This window comes from Pinus tabuliformis, chromosome J (genome assembly GCF_031772625.1).
Source record: "Pinus tabuliformis cultivar Carrire ecotype Pingquan chromosome J, CPIR1, whole genome shotgun sequence".
In the NCBI taxonomy this organism is placed as follows: Eukaryota; Viridiplantae; Streptophyta; class Pinopsida; order Pinales; family Pinaceae; genus Pinus; species Pinus tabuliformis.
In genome coordinates, this window is record NC_142295.1 from 437785775 (window position 1) to 437793200 (window position 7426).

The window sequence follows — 7426 nt, forward strand, 5'->3', positions numbered from 1 at the left end:
AGTAGTTCGATTAATCTAGTGTCTAGTTCTCATCCAATTTTTCATAGTAGTTCCTTGAACCTACAGTCTTGTTCTTTCTCAGCCAATTAGTACAAGTTAAAGTATGCCTAAGTAGTATTAACACAATTTCTTGTTCATTTTTGTAGCAATATCTTACATTGGGCTATGTGTTTTTGGCTATAGTGTTTCATTATAGAATCAATACATTGGAGATTTCTTGGAAACACCAATACTCTTTCTTTCTTGGGTGTAAATAGGGGGTTCTTTGAAAACTTTACGAAGACTTCTCCTTTGTTGAACATGTTGAACTCATTGTGGCTCCTTGCCCTTTTCAAATAAGGATACTAACTTTTGGGAAAAATCGATACAGAGGAACATTATATGTAATCACTATCATATGGAGAGTTTTTTAAAAGTCTTGTTTGACTTGACTCTAATGGATTAATGAGCTTGTATGACTAACTATTTTGTGACAATGAACTTCTAAATGATATTCTAAATGCAATTTAAAGTGTACAACTAGTTGTGCACATTGCATATTGGTTAGATCTATTGTGCAAATAATGACTTTATCAATGTTGCATTTAGGTTTTTTCAATGGAGTACATGGGACCATATTTGTTGTGTCTATGATCCTTTTGGTAAATATGTTATATTTGATGAAGTCTATTCATAGTTCACTAGGATTGTTTCCTTTTTTTTAAATTCTTCCATAGATGATTCTTAGCATATTATATTGGATCTTCCTCTATTACAATTTAATGTACCTTGTGTTATATATGTGCCTTCTATAGAGACTTTTATTTTATTGTTGGACTTATGGGTTATAATAATTCTTACAATGCACATATGGTACTGCATTTCATGTATCAAGCTTTGTTGTAGGATGCGATGATCTCATTATTGAACTTTCCACATTTGGAGAGATTCTTTATGATCCAAGAGTTGGTGGTTTTCGAGTGGATGCTTTATTATATTATGATGTGAGGTCCACTTATACATTATTGGAATTTGTTCATAGTGCTTTTTTTTTTTGGCCTATGACCACTTATTCTCATGAGGGTGCTAAGTATTTTTCACCCTCTTAAGTGCAATCTCTAGTCATAGGCTTGCATGATTTGTTGGTAATTAAAAAAGTTTGTACACAATAGAATCTTTAGGATATCTTAAATATGTAAATATCTATCATAGGACTATATATATTAAGAACGTTAACTAACTACACTAATTAATCATTATTATTATTATTTTCACATAGTTATGTTAATAGCATTTTCTTCCCCTTTAGAAGAGTTTTGTTTTCAAAGCTTATGGATGTAAATGCTTGATATCTTTTTCTACCTTGTAATGTCTTGTCATCTTCTCAATTCTCAAAATTGTCATCTTAGATGATACACAACGATATGAAATGTTGAGTGTGGTCCATAATTTTCTTACTGTGAAATGATTTAACCACCCTAAATCAATCATTGTGGAATGTTGTGCTTATAGGCCTTCCAAGATGAAATATTGTCATGATGCTTGATGATACTTATATCAATATTATTTAGAAAATATGTTAATTGTTTTCCTTCTAATTGAGGCTAATGCACTGATTGATTACTATACCGACTGTTGTTATTAGGACATTGATAAGGAGTTCTTGTGACCTGTTTTCCTTTTAACATACTGGTAGCATTTTTCTGACTTATTTTTAGCATATGATCTTCATTGCATATTAGTGTTGCTAGTTTGATTTCTAGGTCTTCACTTGAAATTCCCATTGATTGAACTACAACATTAGAGTACTTCATTACTTCAATTGAATGTGGACTTAACTGAGCTGTGAGGTTAATGAGATATGTGTCTATTCCCTTTTCTTCAGCTTTAATTTACACTTCTGAAGATTTTGATACTTCCATTTCGATAATTTTTTGTACTTTGTTTTCCAATGACTTCTTGTCCTTCTTTAAGCTTCTTAATTTGTGTAATTATTTTTTTACTATGGTCCTTGAGGTGAAAAATTTCTTCATTTTTGTCTACGATAGTTTTGTCAAACTTCCTTTTTCATATTTACATTATTTTTTTACTTTCTTGAAAAATTGCTTTTGAGATCTTTTATGTCTTCTGGTGTTACCAAGTCTAGTGTTAAAGTAATATCATGTAGTGCTATTTTGTCTTATAGGAAAATGTCAAAAACTTCTTCATTTTTAAGATGAAGGACCGATTCCACCCATGGTGAACCGATAATAATATCACCTTGTTTATCCCAAATAGATCAGTTATGTCATATTGTTTTGTGTCCCAATGGTGTAATTTTTCAATTATATTTGACTTGGTGATCACCAATTAGTTATGAATTTAGGGCTTATATAATATTATTTTTTGTGAGAGCAATAGAAATAGTAATATAATTTCTTGCAAGAGTCCCCTAATTCTAAATAACATTGAAGCATAACAATTTGAAGTTAATAAAAATATTATTTTCTTCTCAATTATAAACTTCATCTCTTTCTCATCATGGTTGACTTTATTTCGTGTTCATTAGAATTCATAATATTTCATCTAATCTTAATACTTATATTATTATTATTTCAGAACTTTGTACTCCAACGTTTTTTATGTATGTATATAATAAAATTTGTATATCTTGAATTTATTGCTTTTAACTTATGCTTTTTTTCTAATAATATCTTCTTCTATCTCTAAAATACCTTTTCACTTTAACCCTTGGGAAATTAAACTTTTAATATATATATGGAATTTTAACCTTTTATTGAATTTTATTTTAAGCTACTTTAAAAAAAATATATACTTTGTATAATTTAACATAAGCCAACAAATTTACTTACTATGCATGGACGTAATACAAAAGTCACGATTTTCAATATTGACATGGTGGTAATGTTTTATTCAAATGGTGGTAATGTTTTATGGAGGCTGTATGACATTTTATGGATTTGTAAGGAATCATAGTGGATGCCCCAAGGTGTGGGAGTAGTAGCAACTGCTATTGGGCGGTGAGAGGGAGCAAAAGAAAGCATATAGAGGTGGTTGCATTGGGATTGTGTGTGACTAGCAGGTGGTGGCTCGTGTGGCATGCGGTGTGAAACCCAACAGCGGTGGTGGCTATGGTTGCGTGTGGTGGGAGGCCCAATGACAATGTCGTAGCGGTGGTGGCTATGGTTGCGTGTGGTGGGAGGCCCAATGACATGGGCATTGTAGTTGTACTGACTACGATTATATGGTGGTGGTGGTGGTGGTGGTGGTGGTGGTGGTGGTGGTGGTGGTGGTGGTGGTGGTGGTGGTGGTGGTGGTGGTGGTGGTGGTGGTGGTGGTGGTGGTGGTGGTGGTGGTGGTGGTGGTGGTGGTGGTGGTGGAAGCGTTCAGCTATTAGTAAGGTGTGTAGCGGTAGCTATTGTAGATGTATGGCCACTCTGTATGATTGATCTAATTTTTTTGTTATTTTTTTTTTATATATAATGAAATGATATTTTAACATCCATAAAACTAAAAATAGTTTATGAGACTAAAAATATTATTAGGCTCGGGGTCAATCTCTAATTCTATTTTAACATCAAATAATTAAATCTCAAGCTAGTGTATTTAACATTCAAACATTGGAAAATGGAAGGAGGAGCCCATAAGGGGCAATGTATTCTATATTAATGTGCTACTTATTCTTTTTTTTATTTCCTAAGGCTTCATTTTTTTTGCTTCGTCACAAACGTCGGTATCACAGAAACTCCATTTTTTTTTAAGTGTGGTTAAAACCTGACCAAAGGTCTGGTGATTAGAAAACATGGTTTTGATATCAATGTAACGACAAAGTTTATACTCAATGGGATATTCAAAATATATGAATATGTAAATATCTATTGTTACAGGACAAATAATATTTATATATAACAATGTTGAATGCACAAGTGATATTATTGGTTATAAATGAGGACTCATTTATGTACCTAGGCAAGTGCCCCTTCTTGAACGGTCATGTCCTTCTAAGACATGCCCTTTCATAATTGACTACATTTTTTAATAATAATTTATTATTATTTATTCGTAGTTGTGTTCATAACATTGCCCCACTATTTTGAATAGATGATTCTATTGACGATTCTTAACTATTTCAGTGGATCTATTCCTTCCACATTATGATGGTGATCCTTTTGGATGTACTACACTTGAAAAATTCATAATAAAATACAGGTTGTGCCACCCTTTACACCTTTAATTATTGATTATCATGCTTTAATGGATCCCTTTTCAAGCCATGTCTTAAAGGCCATCTTTTCCTATTTGTGAAACAATGTTCATGTTTGAGATACAACACTTAGGAGGGGTTACATCTTTGCTATGTGGTCCATATTCAACATTAGTAGGGGGAGTTGTGGTGGAATGACTTCTCTCCAAGGTCCCTTGTTCAACTTTTAGGGGGGAGGGGGTGTTATGAATAGGGAAAACCCAATTTTTAGCTTTCCATAAACTGACTCATTATTATGCCTTGTCATTGACTAACCTATTTAGTTAGTACCCAAAGACAAATTCAAAATTGTATTTGTGTTAGGCATCCATAAACCCACTCTTAGTTGTATTTTAGCCATGATAGGCCCTCTATTGAGTTAGGTATATATAAACCCACTTACATTAGTGTTCACCATTTCTCTTTGTCGCCTTGACCACTTGTTAAATTTAAAGGGTGGTGTTAAGAATAGTGTGATATTCATATGTGGCCACAACCATCTCATATTGTAACAAAGTCATCGACCAAATGAGAACCGTGACCTTAAAACAAGAAATCTAGCAAAAAAAACACCCAAAAAAAATGAAAAAACAGCCCAAAAATGAGAAGTGTATATGTTGGAAAATGATATTTTGGGGTAAAATTTCAAATTTTTTAAAAAATGGCTATAAAAACCATTTTCTTTTGCTCAAAAAACATGAAAAAACTCCCTGAAACGAAAAGTGTTCATGCAACTTGCTGCATCAACACCTTTTTTTAGCGGGGTGTTAAAATTTCATTTTTTCCTAACAACAACATTAAAAACTAAAATCTTTGTGCAATAAACATGAAAAAAACACCCTGAAATCAAAAGGTGTTGATGCTGACATCAACACACTTTTTTTGTTTGCTAAAATTCCAACATTTTTTAGCAATGGTATTAAAAATAAAATACGATGACTCCAAAAATGACTAAAATTCCAATAGTTTTCAACAATACATTGAGAATAAAATATCATGACTCCAAAAAACCTAAAAATTCCAATAATTTTTAACCATGGTGTTAAAAATAAATATCATGACTCTGAAAAATGTTAAAATTTTGGCATTTTCCAACCATGGCTTTAAAGATAAATATCAAGACTCCAAGAAACCTTAAAAGTTCAACATTTTTCAGCAATGGAATTAAAAAAAAATATCACGACTATAACAAACTTAGATTTTCAACATATTTCGAGACCAAATATCAAATTAAAGCTTAAAAATAAATACTTAAATAAAAAAGTCATTATATCATATGATAAAAATATAGTTCTTTTAAAATCTTAGCATTAAACAACTAGGCACATTGTAACGAAAATTTAAAACTCAACCATCAAATTGACACATAGTGGAGGTGCGCTTGACCAATTTCAATTGAAACATAAAAATAAACCATTAAATTAACACATTGTGGAGACGAACTTGATTCATTGTAAAGAAAAATGGAAAATCAACTATTAAATTGACACATATTGAGGTTGGGTTACCAGTCGAACATCGACACAACCCTTATAACAATATATATATTAACTGTAGAAGTAAATATTTACAGGGCTATTTCTTAAAATTTTGTTGGCCTCACCTAGACCGAGTTTATTGATCATTTCCATTAGCCCAAAATAAACAGTCCAAAAAATACACAGGCTAACTGACCATAACCGTAAAGGAAAGATAATGCCAAAAGACTGACAAAATGAACAAAACACCAAAACACATACTCAATCATCAGAGTTGATAGAAGTTGGGTTGTCTGGACCCATCCCAGATGGAGGAGAAGGGTGAAACGAGCAACTAGCATGTTGCTCCAGATGAGCCAACCAAGCCTCCAACTTCTACAACTTGTCCATAATGCACATATGCCTGCACTATACCACCACCACTCGCTAACAAAGTCGACATTGGAAATATTGGAGTTGAATTAGGGTTGCCATAAATGCCTCATGCTCCTTTTGACGAATTTTCTCATAAGCTTCCAACTGCATCTTCACAAACTAACGTGGTTGGCCTTTGGTGGCACAAGAGGGTTTGCTCCTCTTTCTCTATAGTGACCGTCATCCATGTTGGGGTCCATGCAGGCTCCCAAGTGTCTATGAGCTCGACCCCCCTCCACCTGATTTGGATATTAGCGCCAAGGATTGGGCTCTACAGCCGAGCCACTTCACCCTCCACCCAAGCGGTAACTTTGTCTCGATGCCATGCACACTCCACAACACAGTACCCCTCCAGCTTCTTGACCTCAACACAATATCCCTCCGACACAGTACTTCACCAAAACCACCGTGACACTTGCTAGGGTCACCAAATCGACACTTGTCCAAACCTCCCCCTCCTCTCCCCCAAGCTTGATGACCTGTTCCTCTGGACACCCTTCCCACTTTATATTGTTCACCCTGCCCTAGTTGGATCCCCACAGTGAAAACCACACCTAACTGAGGAGCTTGAGGGTAATAGCCCACTAAAGACTGCAAAATTTTGCTCCCTTAAACCAAGGAGGCACCCAATACCATAAACCTGAAATAACGAGATCCAATTGGGGTAAATACTTTCCCAATTCCCCTCTGGAATTCCACTCAGCTCCTCTAACACATCCAAGAATGGACTCAACAATAAAACCTGCAAGAGATCGAAATTTAGTCAAGTTATCATAGGAGGGTCGTCAACGGGTTGTTCTTTAGAAACTCACCTGATCATGAGGCCGCCACAGAGAAAACCAGGAGGTATATAAGAATAAAGGGCTAATGTCTCCCATCTGTAACCAAAGGTCACCTCCTTCATAATCCAAAGAGAAACGAGTTTCCTTATCCCCCCTCCAATACTCATTAGCTTAACATCGCTCCGAGTCACACGCCCCAAACTACCCTAACAAGAGTATCATTACAATTCCCATCAAGTTCCATAGAATACCCATTTTTGGTCTACCTCCACTTAAATGCACACGAGCATTGGCAGTTGGGTTCACATGGCATAGTTGTGTCATTCCTTTCCATGTATTCCTTTTGCTTGTGATGCACATGGGAAGTTTGGGAGGAGGCGCAACACAACCTCCAATGTCCTTGGTTTAGCCACCCCCATCGGGGAAAATAAATCAATAAAATTTTAAAGCAAAACAAAACAAAAATAAAAAGATAAAAAATAAAAATTCAATAATAATAATAATAATAATAAATTAAACTAAAGCATTCA